Genomic DNA, 16282 nt, shown 5'->3' with positions numbered 1-16282 from the left:
TTTATTGCTTTTTTTTTCTCTTTCTCTTTTTCTTTTTCTCTTTTTTATTTTTCTTTTCTTTTTCTCATTTGTTTTCAAACTAAAATATATACAAGAACATCAATGGACATGGTTTAAACATTTAATGTATGAGTATGTACCCAATTTCCAAGATCTTCAATGAAAATTCAAAAATACACTTTTATCTTAACCAATGTCTCCAAACTTTTCCACACTTGAATGATACACATTTTCACTAGTCTAAGCTAATCAAAGATCCAAATTAAGGACATTTATTATTTTCCTCTTTAAGGCTAGTAATGTGCTAAATTTAAGAACAAAAGGGGTTAAAATAGGCTCAAAATTGGCTAACAAAGGTGGATAAAAGGGTAAGGCCATTTGGGTAAGTGAGCTATTTGAAATGAAGGCCTCAATCATATAAATGCATTCATACACAAAATAATGGACACAAAAAATAAAACATATCAAAGATTACAATTATAGAAAGAGAATAATACACACAAGAATGAAAATAGTGGTTATATGATGCAACCATACAATTAGGCTCAAAACTCACATGTTTATGTGTTCTTAGCTCAAAACATATTTTACAATATATAATTCAAGCAAGTTTCATGAAAAATTTTACTCAAATCAATTGGAATGTCAATGCCCTATATAAGAGGAGTTTTCTCGAAAAATTTCATTATTTTGAGTAAGCTTATTATATATATGCAAACCAAAAAAATGCAACTAAAATTTTTAAAAGACCTAAAAATATAATAGAAAAAAATAAAATGCGAAAGTGTTAGGATTAGACATTGTCACCTAAAAATCGTCGATCGGTCGGATGACCTCCCTACACTTAAAAGTTTGCACTGTCCTCCGTGCATTCAAAGATGAGTAAAGGGATACGACGACTTTCTGGATTGCCACCTTCAGCTGGTAGATCAATCGACTATTGCATGTTCTTTCTTCTGCTTCCCTTTTCACTTACAGTGAATCATTCTGAAAGATAGACAACAAGATAGTAAGACGAATAAATGCAAAAGCAAAGAAGCATGGATTGTTGGAATGAGGTATGAATCACTAAAATGAAGTGAGTGAATAAGTGTGTGACATTAATGAACTAAGTGTGTCACAACTACACAAAAGGAGAAGGCACTTCACTCATTTTAGTGTGCTTGAGATGCTTTAAAGGAAACTTGTTGGTTAAGACAACAATAAGGGATAAAGAAGTATGAAAGCATCCAAGCAAGAATCAAGCAACAAAGTATAACCTCAACAATGAAATCCAACAATGACTATTAGCAGCAATGATGCCAAAATAGTATCCTATCAATAATCAACAGCAATAAACAGTAAACAAGATTAATAATCCAACACTTAGTATGAAAATAGAAAATTAAACTAACTAACTAATTAACTACTAACAACTAACAACTAACTAATATAAGAGAGATGATAGTGGATGATAAATGATAGTGCTAGATGATGGTTGGAGAAGGGGAAGTTCTTTTTATACGTATGTTTACAAAGCACTTCCCTAAGTTTCCAAGGAAATACAATCGAATAGGAGAAGAAGAAAAAAATACCATTTGAGAAATACAATTGAGATTTGTGGATTATATATATAATGATTAGAATAGTTCTAATCTATATATATATAATCATTGATATATATTATATATATAAGAAAATTTTGAAATATTCGAAATAGAATTTCTATATTCATTCAATAATTTGAAATTTTCACATATTCAAAAATATTAATATATAATCAATATTACAATAAAATCATATCATATATAATAGAGAATATTATATAATTTCTAAGTTTTCATGTAAAAAAAAAGTTTGAATTTCAATATCTATATCTTTTTTTATTTATTTTTTATTTGCGCACCCAGTCCTTTATAATTCAAAGCCCTCTCTTGTGGCTTTTGTGGAAATATTATCCTTATCCTTGTCTTTGTTTATGTCTTGGATTGGAACAAATTACTAGAATTCTACCTCGTCTATGGATCAATCTACATTCAAGAAAGACAAGAAGAGTTCGGGATAGCAAACTGATGAGCGGATAATTTATACGCTTTTTGGCATTGTTTTTATATAGTTTTTAGTAAGTTTGAGCTACTTTTAGGGATGTTTTCATTAGTTTTTATGTTAAATTCACATTTCTGGACTTTACTATGAGTTTGTGTGTTTTTCTGTGATTTCAGATAAATTCTGGCTGAAATTGAGGGACTTGAGCAAAACTCTGAAGAAGGCTGACACAAGGACTGCTGATGCTGTTGGAATCTGACCTCCCTGCACTCGAAATGGATTTTCTGGAGCTACAGAACTCCAAATGGCGCGCTCTCAACGGCGTTGGAAAGTAGACATCCAGATCTTTCCAGCAATATATAATAGTCCATACTTTATTCGGAGATTGACGACGTAACTTGGCGTTGAACGCCAAGTACAAGCTGCTGTCTGGAGTTAAACGCCAGAAAAACGTCATGATCCGGAGTTGAACGCCCAAAACACGTCATAACTCGGAGTTCAACTCCAAGAGAAGCCTCAGCTCGTGGATTGATCAAGCTCAGCCCAAACATACACCAAGTGGGCCCCGGAAGTGAATTTATGCATCAATTACTTACTCATGTAAACCCTAGGAGCTAGTTTATTATAAATAGAACATTTATCTATTGTATTAGATATCTTTTGACCACTTTAAGTCTTTGATCATTCGGTCACTTGATCATGGAGAGGGCTGGCCATTCGGCCATGCCTGAACCTCTTTCACTTATGTATTTTCAACGGTGGAGTTTCTGCACACCATAGATTAAGGGTGTGGAGCTCTGCTGTACCTCAAGTATTAATGCAATTCTATTCTCTTTTATTCAAATCTCTCATATTCTTATTCCAAGATATTCATTCGTACCCAAGAACATGATGAGTGTAATGATGAAAGTGACGATCATTATCATTCTCACTTATGAACGCACGTGATTGACAACCACTTCCGTTCTACATGCAACCGAGCTTGAATGCGTATCTCTTAGATTCCCCAACAGAATCTTCGTGGTATAAGCTAGATAGATGGCGGCATTTATGAGGATCCGGAAAGTCTCACCTTGTCTGTGGTATTCCGAGTAGGATCCTGGGAATCCGGAAAGTCTCACCTTGTCTGTGGTATTCCGAGTAGGATTCCGGTAATGAATGACTGTGACGTGCTTCAGACTTGCAAGTGCTGAGCGTTAGTGACAGACGCAAAAGAATCAAGGGATTCTATTCCAGTAGGCGCAGGAACCAACCAGTGATTAGCCGTGCTGTGACAGAGTGCGTGAGCGTAGTTTTCACTGCGAGGATGGGATGTAGCCATCAACCATGGGTGATGCCTCCAGACGATTAGCCGTGCGAGTGACAGCCGCATAGGATCATTTTCCCGAGAGGATTGAAAGTAGCCACCGCTGATGGTGAACCCCTATACAAAGCTTGCCATGGAAAGGAGTAAGAAGGATTGAGTTGAAGAAGTGGGAAAGCAGGCGTCCTTGAGCCATACAGTATCTCCATATGCTTATCTGAAATTCCCACCAATGAATCTACATAAGTATTCTATCCCTTTAATTTATTTTATTTATCCAATTTGATTCCATTTGACTCTATGATTCCACTCACTAACTGAGATCTACAAGATGACCATAGCTTGCTTCATACCAACAATCTCTGTGGGATCGACCCTTACTCACGTAAGGTTTATTACTTGGACGACCCAGTACACTTGCTGGTTAGTTGAACGGAGTTGTGAGCTTCTCTAACAGTGCCTGAAACTCTTTTATCACAATTTCGTCCACCAAGTTTTTGGCGCCGTTGCCGGGGATTGTTCGAGTATGGACAACTGACGGTTCATCTTGTTGCTCAGATTAGGTAATTTTCTTTTCAAAAATCTTTTTCAAAAATTTTTTCTTTTATTTTTTGTTTTTCCAAAAATATTTTCGAAAAAAAAAACAATAAAAATCCAAAAAAATTAGAAAATCATAAAAATCAAAAAATATTTTGCGTTTCTTGTTTGAGTCTTGAGTCAATTTTTAAGTTTGGTGTCAATTGCATGCTTTTAAAATTTTTCTTGCATTTTTTTCGAAAATCTCATGCATTCATAGTGTTCTTCATGATCTTCAAGTTGTTCTTGATAAGTCCTCTTGTTTGATCTTGATGTTTTCTTATTTTGTGTCTTTCCTTGTTTTTCTTGTGCACTTTTGCATTCATATTTTCCATGCATTAAAAATTTCTAAGTTTGGTGTCTTGCATGTTTTCTTTGCATCAAAAATTTTTCAAAATTATGTTCTTGATGTTCATCATGATCTTCAAAGTGTTCTTGGTGTTCATCTTGACATTCATAGCATTCTTGCATGCATCTTGTGTCTTGATCCAAAATTTTCATGTTTTGGGTCATTTTTGTGTTTTTCTTTAAAAAATATCAAAAATCAAAAAAATATCTTTTCCTTATTTCCCTCCAAAATTTCGAAATTTTGGGATTGACTTGGTCAAAAATTTTCAAAATTAGTTGTTTCTTACAAGTCAAGACAAAATTTCAATTTTAAAAATCTTATCTTTTCAAAATCTTTTTCAAAAATCATATCTTTTTCATTTTTTTATCATTTTCGAAAATTTCAAAATTATTTTTCAAAATATTTTCAAAAATCTTTTTCTTATCTTTATATCAAATTTTCGAAAATATGCTAACAATTAATGTGATTGGTTCAAAAATTTGAAGTTTGTTACTTTCTTGTTAAGAAAGGTTCAATCTTTAAATTCTAGAATCTTATCTTGTAGTTTCTTGTTAGTTAAGTCTTTTTAAAAATTAAATCTTTTTCAAAATATCTTTTTATTAAAATTTTTATCTTATCTTTTTATCTTTTATCTTATCTTTTTCAAAAATTTTATCTTTTTCAAAATTCGATTTCAAAATATCTTATCTAACTTCTTATCTTCTTATCTTTTTCAAAATTTGATTTCAAATCTTTTTCAATCAACTAACTAACTTTTTGTTTATTTCTTATCTTTTTCAAAACCAACTAACTACCTATCCCTCTCTAATTTTCGAAAATTCTCCCTCTCTTTTTCAAAAATTCTTTTTGTTTTAAATTTTAATTTTAATTATATTTTGTCTTTGATTTTTCGAAAATACTAACCCCTTTTTCAAAAATTATTTTCGAAATCTCCCTTCTCTTTTCTTCTTCTATTTAATTATTTAATTACTAACACTTCTCTTCACCTCTCTTCATCCAAAAATCCGAATCCCCATCTCCATTCTTCTAACCCCTTTCTTCTTCTACTAACATAAAGGAGTCTCTATACTGTGACATAGAGGATTCCTCTTTATTTTCTTGTTTTCTTCTCTTTCATATGAGCAGGAACAGGGAAAAAGGCACTCTTGTTGAAGTTGATCCAGAACCTGAAAGGACTCTGAAGAGAAAATTAAGAGAAGCTAAATTACAACAATCCAGAAACAACCTTTCAGAAATTTTCGAACAAGAGAAGGACATGGCAGCCGAAAATAATAATAATAATGCAAGGAGAATGCTTGGTGACTTCACAAAGCCAACGTCCAAGTTTGATGGAAGAAGCATCTCCATTCCTGCCATTGGAGTCAATAACTTTGAGCTTAAGCCTCAACTAGTTGCATTAATGCAACAAAACTGTAAGTTTTATGGACTTCCATCTGAAGATCCTTATCAGTTTTTAATTGAGTTCTTGCAGATCTGTGAGACTGTAAAGACAAATGGAGTTAATCCTGAAGTCTACAGACTCATACTTTTCCCTTTTGCTGTAAGAGACAGAGCTAGAATATGGTTGGATTCACAACCTAAGGATAGCCTAGACTCCTGGGATAAGCTGGTCACTGCCTTCTTGGATAAATTCTTTCCTCCTCAAAAGCTGAGCAAGCTGAGAGTGGATGTTCAAACCTTCAAACAAAAAGATGGTGAATCCCTCTATGAAGCTTGGGAAAGATATAAGCAGTTGACCAAAAGATGTCCATCTGACATGTTTTCAGAATGGACCCTATTAGATATATTCTATTATGGTCTCTCTGAATTTTCGAAAATGTCATTGGACCATTCTGCAGGTGGATCTATTCATCTGAAGAAAACGCCTGAAGAGGCTCAAGAACTCATTGACATGGTTGCAAACAACCAGTTCATGTATACCTCTGAGAGGAATTTCGTGAATAATGGGATACCTCAGAAGAAAGGAGTTCTTGAAATTGATGCTCTGAATGCCATATTGGCTCAGAACAAAATGTTGACTCAACAGGTCAACATAATCTCTCAAAATCTGAATGGATTGCAACATGCATCTAACAGTACTAGAGAGGTAGCTTCTGAAGAAGCTTATGATCCTGAGAACCCTGCCATGGCAGAGGTTAATTACATGGGTGAACCTTATGGAAACACCTATAACCCATCATGGAGAAATCACCCAAATTTCTCCTGGAAGGATCAACAAAAGCCTCAACAAGGCTTTAACAATGGTGGACGCAATAGGCTGAGCAATAGTAAGCCATATCCATCATCTTCTCAGCAACAGACAGAGAATTCAAGAACAAAACACTTCTAATTTAGCCAATATAGTCTCTGATCTGTCAAAGGCCACTTTCAGTTTCATGAATGAAACAAGATCCTCCATTAGAAATCTGGAGGCACAAGTGGGCCAGCTGAGTAAAAAAGTCATTGAAACTCCTCCCAGTATTCTCCCAAGCAATACAGAAGAGAATCCAAAAGGAGAGTGCAAGGCCATTGATTTAATCAAAGTGGCCGAATGCACTAGGGAGGAGGAGGACGAAAATCCTAGTGAGGAAGACCCCCTGGGACGTCCTTCAAGCAAGAAGGAGTTTCCTATTAAGGATCCAGAGGACTCTGAGGCTCATCTAGAGACCATAGAGATTCCATTAAATCTCCTTCTGCCATTCATGAGCTCTGAAGACTATTCTTCCTCTGAAGAGGATGAAGATGTGACTAGAGAGCAAGTTGCTCAATACTTAGGAGCTATCATGAAGCTGAATGCCAAGTTGTTTGGTAATGAGACTTGGGAAAGTGAACCTCCCTTGCTCATTAGTGAACTAGATGCTTGGATTCAGAAAACTCTACCTCAAAAGAAACAAGATCCTGGCAAGTTCTTAATACCTTGTACCATTGGCACCATGAGCTTTGAAAAAGCTCTATGTGATCTGGGGTCAGGGATAAATCTTATGCCACTCTCTGTAATGGAGAAGCTGGGAATCATTGAGGTACAACCTGCCTTGTTCTCATTGCAATTGGCAGATAAGTCATTGAGACAAGCTTATGGAATAGTAGAGGACGTGCTAGTAAAGGTTGAAGGCCTTTACATCCCTGCTGATTTCATAATCTTAGACACTAGGAAGGAAGAGGATGATTGCATCATCCTTGGAAGACCTTTCCTAGCCACAGCAGAAGCTGTGATAGATGTCAACAGAGGTGAGTTAGTCCTTCAATTGAATGGGGACTACCTTGTGCTTAAGACACATGGCCATCCCTCTGTGACAGAAGAGAGTAAGCATGAAGAGCTTCTCTCAGTTCAGAGTCAAGAAGAGCCCACATAGTCAAACTCTAAGTTTGGTGTTGTGAGGCCACAACCAAACTCTAAGTTTGGTGTTAAGACCCCATATCCAAACTCTAAGTTTGGTGTTGGGACTACACTAACATTGACCTGATCACCTTGTGGCTCCATGAGAGCCACTGTCAAGCTATTGACATTAAAGAAGCGCTTGTTGGGAGGCAACCCAATTTTATTTATCTAATTTTTATTTTATTGTTATTTTGTGTTTTATTAGGTACATGATCATGAGGAGTCACGGAAAAAAAAAATTAAAAACAGAGTCAAAAACAGAAGAAAAAAATTTTTCACCCTGGAGGACGCATGGGCTGGCGTTCAACGCCAGTAAGGTGCATCTGGCCGGCGTTCAACGCCAGAACAGAGCTCCATTCTGGCGCTGAACGCCAGAAACAAGCAACATCCTGGCGCTGAACGCCAGGAATGTGCCCAGAGAGGACAAACTGGCGCTGAACGCCAGTAACAAGCATGAAACTGGCGTTCAACGCCAGAAACATGCATTACATGGGCGTTGAACGCCCAGAACGTGCACCAATGGGCGTTTAAACGCCAGAATGATGCACGAAGGCATTTTACATGCCTATATGGTGAAGGAATGGTATTTCTTTTCACCTCAGGATCTGTGGACCCCACAGGATCCCGACCTACCTCGCCCTCTCTCTTTCCATTCATGGTCATTCCTTCTATTTTTCATTCACCACCTACATCTATCCACTCTTCCCCATACACCCCACCTACCTTTACAATTCAACTTCTCTTTCCCACCCAATCCCACCCTTATAGCCGAATCCATCTCCCCTCACTCACCTCCATTTTCTTCTTCTTCTTCTTCCTCTCTTCTTTCTTCTCTTGCTCGAGGGCGAGCAATATTTTAAGTTTGGTGTGGTAAAAGCATAGCTTTTTTGCTTTTCCATTACCATTAATGGCACCTAAGGCCAGAGAAACCTCAAAGGGAAGACAAAAGCTTCCACCTCCAAGTCATGGGAGATGGAAAGACTAATATAAGCCGTCATAGCTCAGTGGTAGAACATGTGGCTGCAAATCAAGAGATCCCTGAGATACCTCAGGGAATAAGTTATCCTCCACACAAATATTGGAAGCAACTAAGGGTAGAAACACCAAAATTACTAGGAATCATTCAACAGAAGCAAGGAAGAGACATAAAGGAGCTCAAAAAGCACCATTGGACCTTCAAGAAGGCGCCACCCTCACTCAGGTGGATTCATTCCTTGTTCTTTATTTCTTTCTGTTTTCGGTTTTTAATGTTGTGTTTATCTATGTTTTGTGTCTCTACTTCATGATCATTAGTATGTAACCATGCCTTAAAGCTATGAATAAAATCCATTAATCATTCACCTCTCTTAAATGAAAAATGTTTTTTAAAAAAAAAAGAACAAGAAGTACATAAATTTCGAATTTATCCTTGAATTTAATTTAATTATATTGATGTGGTGGCAATACTTTTTGTTTTCTAAATGAATGCTTGAACAGTGCATATTTTTTATCTTGTTGTTTATGAGTGTTAAAATTGTTGGCTCTTGAAAGAATGATGAACAAAGAGAAATGTTATTGATGATCTGAAAAATCATGAAATTGATTCTTGAAGCAAGAAAAAGCAGTGAAAAAGGAAGCTTGCGAAAAAAAAAAGTGGCGAAAAAAATAGAAAGAAAAAGAAGGAGCAGTAGAAAAAGCCAATAGCCCTTAAAACCAAAAGGCAAGGGTAAAAAGGATCCAAGGCTTTGAGCATCAATGGATAGGAGGGCCCAAGGAAATAAAATCCAGGCCTAAGCGGCTAAATCAAGCTGTCCCTAACCATGTGCTTGTGTCATGAAGGTCCAAGTGAAAAGCTTGAGACTAAGTGGTTAAAGTCGTGATCCAAAGCAAAAGAGTGTGCTTAAGAGCTCTGGACACCACTAACTGGGGACTCTAGCAAAGCTGAGTCACAATCTGAAAAGGTTCACCCAGTTATGTGTCTGTGGCATTTATGTATCCGGTGGTAATACTGGAAAACAAAGTGCTTAGGGCCACGGCCAAGACTCATAAGTAGCTGTGTTCAAGAATCAACATGCTTAACTAGGAAAGTCAATAACACTATCCGAAATTCTGAGTTCCCAGAGACGCCAATCACTCTGAACTTCAAAGGAAAAAGTGAGATGCCAAAACTGTTCAGAAGCAAAAAGCTACAAGTCCCGCTCATCTAATTAAATTAATATTCATTGATATTCTGGAATTTATAGTATGTTCTCTTCTTTTTATCCTATTTGATTTTCAGTTGCTTGGGGACAAGCAACAATTTAAGTTTGGTGTTGTGATGAGCGGATAATTTATACGCTTTTTGGCATTGTTTTTATATAGTTTTTAGTAAGTTTGAGCTACTTTTAGGGATGTTTTCATTAGTTTTTATGTTAAATTCACATTTCTGGACTTTACTATGAGTTTGTGTGTTTTTCTGTGATTTCAGGTAAATTCTGGCTGAAATTGAGGGACTTGAGCAAAACTCTGAAGAAGGCTGACACAAGGACTGCTGATGCTGTTGGAATCTGACCTCCCTGCACTCGAAATGAATTTTCTGGAGCTACAGAACTCCAAATGGCGCGCTCTCAACGGCGTTAGAAAGTAGACATCCAGAGCTTTCCAGCAATATATAATAGTCCATACTTTATTCGGAGATTGACGACGTAACTTGGCGTTGAACGCCAAGTACAAGCTGCTGTCTGGAGTTAAACGCCAGAAAAACGTCATGATCCGGAGTTGAACGCCCAAAACACGTCATAACTCGGAGTTCAACACCAAGAGAAGCCTCAGCTCGTGGATTGATCAAGCTCAGCCCAAACATACACCAAGTGGGCCCCGGAAGTGAATTTATGCATCAATTACTTACTATGTAAACCCTAGGAGCTAGTTTATTATAAATAGAACATTTATCTATTGTATTAGATATCTTTTGACCACTTTAAGTCTTTGATCATTCGGTCACTTGATCATGGAGAGGGCTGGCCATTCGGCCATGCCTGAACCTCTTTCACTTATGTATTTTCAACGGTGGAGTTTCTGCACACCATAGATTAAGGGTGTGGAGCTCTGCTGTACCTCAAGTATTAATGCAATTCTATTCTCTTTTATTCAAATCTCTCATATTCTTATTCCAAGATATTCATTCGTACCCAAGAACATGATGAGTGTAATGATGAAAGTGACGATCATTATCATTCTCACTTATGAACGCACGTGATTGACAACCACTTCCGTTCTACATGCAACCGAGCTTGAATGCGTATCTCTTAGATTCCCCAACAGAATCTTCGTGGTATAAGCTAGATAGATGGCGGCATTTATGAGGATCCGGAAAGTCTCACCTTGTCTGTGGTATTCCGAGTAGGATCTTGGGAATCCGGAAAGTCTCACCTTGTCTGTGGTATTCCGAGTAGGATTCCGGTAATGAATGACTGTGACGTGCTTCAGACTTGCAAGTGCTGGGCGTTAGTGACAGATGCAAAAGAATCAAGGGATTCTATTCCAGTAGGCGCAGGAACCAACCAGTGATTAGCCGTGCTGTGACAGAGTGCGTGAGCATAGTTTTCACTGCGAGGATGGGATGTAGCCATCAACCATGGGTGATGCCTCCAGACGATTAGCCGTGCGAGTGACAGCCGCATAGGATCATTTTCCCGAGAGGATTGAAAGTAGCCACCGCTGATGGTGAACCCCTATACAAAGCTTGCCATAGAAAGGAGTAAGAAGGATTGAGTTGAAGAAGTGGGAAAGCAGGCGTCCTTGAGCCATACAGTATCTCCATATGCTTATCTGAAATTCCCACCAATGAATCTACATAAGTATTCTATCCCTTTAATTTATTTTATTTATCCAATTTAATTCCATTTGACTCTATGATTCCACTCACTAACTGAGATCTACAAGATGACCATAGCTTGCTTCATACCAACAATCTCTGTGGGATCGACCCTTACTCACGTAAGGTTTATTACTTGGACGACCCAGTACACTTGCTGGTTAGTTGAACGGAGTTGTGAGCTTCTCTAACAGTGCCTGAAACTCTTTTATCACAATTTCGTCCACCACAAACATTCTCTAGAATTTCGTTTAAATTCAAACCCATAGCTGATAGTAGAACTAGAATAGATATTTTCTGTTTCCTACTGACACGAGCCCATATCTTTGCTTTTCTATCAATCTCTAGTTCTAATCTCCCTCCCCAATCCGATATTATAGTGCCAGTATAGACCAAAATCCTGTTATAGTCCAATTCCGACCGATAATAGATACCAGGGCTTTCCAATATTTGATTGATTACAATTCTATAAATTCCATTTACTATAGAAGTTCCCAAGGAGTTCATTAGAGGAATATTTCCAATAAAAATTGTTTGTTCTTGGATATCCTTATTGTTTTTCCAAATTAATCCCGCAGATACATATAATTCAGAGGAATATGTAAGTGATCCATATACAGCATCTTTTTCTTTTATCAAGGGTTCTACCAATTGGTATGTTTCCGCAAATAATTGAAATTCGATTTCTTGATCCGGATCTTCCATTTTTGGAAACTTATAAAGTTCTTCTCTTAAGCCCCGATCAATGAACCTACAAAACCCTTCAAATTGTATCTGATTCAATCCCGGTATTGTAGACATTCCCGCATTTTCACCCCCAATCATTTTTTATTTTTCCCTTGTATTTTTTAGAAAATGTCCCATCATTTGCTGTCTCATTATTCATCGAATAACATGAATAAAATTAGCAATAATGGAATTGTTGTTGCTTTTACCGAATCACATGAAATTTTTTTACCAACCCCGTATAGGAAATACCTGTTAGGAAGAAACAAAAAAGGTGGGAATCGAATTTAATACTCAAATTTGAATTTGCAACAAAACAAATGGATAGAATCCAAATGGAAAGGAATTGAAACGATCCAACTCGACTTCTTGGTTTTTTTAGAATATCCAAAAATATTACATATTTCAATTCGATTTGGATACTGGGAAAAAAATCGACTCGGGATTTGTTCGGCTCGATAAAAACCTAATCTAATAATCCTAAACAATATAATATAGAACAATATAATAGAAATCATAGAATTCATTTTAGAATACTTAATCCCTCCCTTTTCAATTTTTTTTTCCAAATTCAAAATTATCAAAATTATATATATAGATTTCTATTATATTAATAGGGAGAATTCGAATTTATAAAGGTGGGAGAGTTTACACACCACCCCTTCTTATTTGAGAATACAATTGGAATACGTAATAAAGCTAGTATATTTATTAAACCTGCACAAATCTAACTTCCGTTGCTATAGCTAGCCATATATCTAGTATCCAAATTAGATACATGTCTCTTCCTTTTATAGCAGTCCTATTTATTCGGTACAGAGCATGTCGTAGTCAATTTTTCAATTTCTATTGAATTTATTTTTTCAAGGAAAACTTCTTTCAATTATGGAAGCACGAGAATCTTATTTCAAATTCTGGTATATACGTATCATATGCGGAATACGGATATGATACCCGATAGATATTATCTCTGTAACAATTTCTAGTTATATTCTAGGGTTTACATATACTGACAATTACTGTTATAATTAAAATGGAGAAGGTTTATTGAATAAAAAAAGCAATATTGATAAATTTTGTATCAAATTGCATTTTTTTATCTCATAACGACAAAACCATCTTCTCATTTCGATTTCAAGAATTGTTCAGGAATTGTATAGTTAACGGTTCCGTTTTGTCCTTCCATTATTGCGTTTGTCGATCAAAGTGCATATCTCTTTTTCAATAAAAAAAAGGGTATTCTCATATATATATCGTTTTGGCGGCAGGGCCGAGCGGTAAGGCGGGGGACTGCAAATCCTTTTTCCCCAGTTCAAATCCAGGTGTCGCCTGATCGACAAGAGAATTGAATTTTGACCTTTTAATTAAAAAATGAGAGGAAAAACAAATTTATCTGTAATGTTTTCCGACTCTACTAGAAATCTTATCAAAACTTGTTTGATGTTCTAATAGAATTTATTGAATTGTTTCGTGTTAATATAATAGTTTTAGTGCAGAATCGAATCCCCTTTGACTCTGTACCAGCAATTTAAATAAATATATATAGTTATTATAGTTTCTAGTATTCTCAGTGATTATATTAATACAAAAAAAAACAACAAGAATTAGTGAACAATAGTAAAATAAATCCTTCATAGTGATTTTTTTTATAGAGATAGGAGAAAAAATTCACATGGATATAGTAAATCTTGCTTGGGCTGCTTTAATGGTAGTTTTCACATTTTCCCTTTCTCTCCGCATTGAATTTCATCAAATCCTAACAAGTCGGAATAGGTACCAGTTAAGTTATGGGATTTATGTTATTTCATTCGTTATACGAAAGAGTAGGTCGAGAAACTATATAATATATAATATAAGTTTATATTAGTATATAAGTATAACTAAATATAAGTCTAACTATATAGATATATAGTTATAGAATAGTTATAGAACAGATATCGAAATGACCGTGTAGATATCCCTTCAACACAACGTAGGTCATCGAAAGGGTCTCGAAGACTCACCAAAGCACGAAAGCCGGGATCTTTCAGAAAAATGGATTCCTATTCGAAGGGTGCATAACCACATGGATAAGCTCACACTAACCCGTCAATTTGAGATCCAATTCAGGATTTTCCTTGGGAGGTATCGGGAAGGAATTGGAATGTAATAATATCGATTCATACAGATACAGAAGAAAAGGTTCTCTATTGATTCAAACGCTATACCTACGAGATAGGGATAGAGAAAGAGGAAAGAAAAAACCAAAGATTTCACACAGTACTTTTGATCAAAAAATCAATCTGATTTATTTCGTACCTTTAGTATAGGTATAACCTTTCGCTTAATACTAAAAATCTATAAATGAAGCATATGAGGCTACATTAATCGGGGATACACGACAGAAGGAATTTCTTTTTTATTTGTAAACTTCACCTTCAGCAAGCGTTGGTTTTTTGCCATTTTTTACGAATAAAATAATGTGTCTTTCTCATAAGACTGAGATCGGTAAAAAAATAATCAAATCGCACCATCTCTGTAATAAGTAAATGCCTCCTTTTCTCCCGAGGTTGTCGGAATTATTCGTAATAAGATATTGGCTACAATAGAAAAGGTCTTGTCAATAAAATTTCCATTTATCCGAGATCTAGGCATAGGTAAGAATCCATTCGAAAATTGAATTCTTTATCGCGTGAGAAAAAAGAATCCCACAAACAAAGGAATTGTACAATACAAATAGTACGAAATAACGTAAAAAAGGAGAAGAAAAAAGAAAAAAAAATGGAGAAAAGAGAAGAAAATAAGAATATATGAAACAGGGGTGCCCAAGCGTATGCGTGGGTCATGTGTAAGCGTGGGGTGGAAGAATAGAATGCGACGCATAGGCGTGGGAAGGGAAAATAGAGGGTCACGCGTACGCGTGGGAAGAATTTGTGCTAGACGCACAGTTTCCGTACCTTTCGTGCATAACTCTTTGTTTGCAGTCATGCAGCAACAACACTCACGCACCATTCCCGCATGGTGGTTTTTCAGGGGTCACGCATACACGTGGGTGGTTGGAATCTTGGGATCACGTGTACGTGTGGCTAGGTACTCTGTTTTTTAAAATTTTTCAAGTTCTAGCACGAAACCAAACATTCCAAACATCCAAACAATCATGTAAGCACCACCAATCCTTATTAAACATACTAAACTACCAAATAAACTTAACCAACTAAACTAAACATGAAATTAAACTAATTTACTAATATATACAAAAGAGAAAAATGAAAAGAGTTTACCATGGTGGGGTGTCTCCCACCTAGCACTTTTATTTATAGCCCTTAAGTTGGACATTTGGGAGGCTCTAATCAAGGAGGCTTGTGCTTGAATTCATCCTTGAACTTCCACCAATGCTTGGATCTCCAAAATGCTCCGAGATTCCAATTTCATTGCACCAAACTTTGATGGAGTTCTTCACAAGTTATGAGCTCCCAAAATTGATCCCCATGATGTATACCGGGATCCCAAATCTTGTTTCTACACCCGTGTTCAAGTTGATCATCATTATTCTACTGGGGTGGCAACTGCGAAGAATTCTCAATTAAGCACACAAGAACTAACATTGGACAATAACAATAACAAGCACACATTGCAATTCCTCGACAACGGCGCCAAAAACTTGATGATGGATAAATGTCGGTTTAGAATTTCATAAAAATAACCACATTGCAAGTATAGTTCCAAACCAATAAATAACTCTCAATCAAAGTTTAATTTGTTTATCACAATGCAAACCCAATAAAAACTGAGAATATTTGAACTTCGGGTCGTCTCTCAAGGAATTTCAGGGAATCATGCATATTATTGGTTATGGGATTTATATTTTGGTGTTTTCGGTTTGTGAACAAGAAAATAAAATTAACAACTAAGAAACGTAAATGCTAAAAATCACTCAAGGTAAGGATCAAGAGTCAAGGTATCCTATCTTGGATCATTGACCACAACATGGTGATTACAAAGGATTAATTCCACTTAGTTATCCTCTAACAATTGAAGGAAAGTCAAGTGGACATAATTGGTCCTAGAACCAATTAACAACCCTAAATCACGAAAAAAACTGGACATCAATAATCTCAAGAGACCTAAGTC

The 16282-nt window shown here is 36.1% G+C and overlaps 1 non-coding gene across 1 annotated transcript; it reads right to left on the bottom strand.

Annotated features, from left to right (window-relative positions):
- Positions 1-5907: 5907 nt before the first annotated feature.
- LOC112700298 (small nucleolar RNA R71) lies at positions 5908-6011 on the bottom strand. The gene has a single exon (XR_003153208.1). It is a non-coding gene; the product is annotated as a small nucleolar RNA R71 (small nucleolar RNA).
- Between the last annotated feature and the right edge of the window lie 10271 nt (positions 6012-16282).

The sequence above is a fragment of the Arachis hypogaea genome, chromosome 6, assembly GCF_003086295.3.
Source record: "Arachis hypogaea cultivar Tifrunner chromosome 6, arahy.Tifrunner.gnm2.J5K5, whole genome shotgun sequence".
NCBI classification, from domain to species: Eukaryota; Viridiplantae; Streptophyta; class Magnoliopsida; order Fabales; family Fabaceae; genus Arachis; species Arachis hypogaea.
Note: the sequence above shows the minus strand (reverse complement) of the source record. Positions and strands in the feature narration are given on the sequence as shown.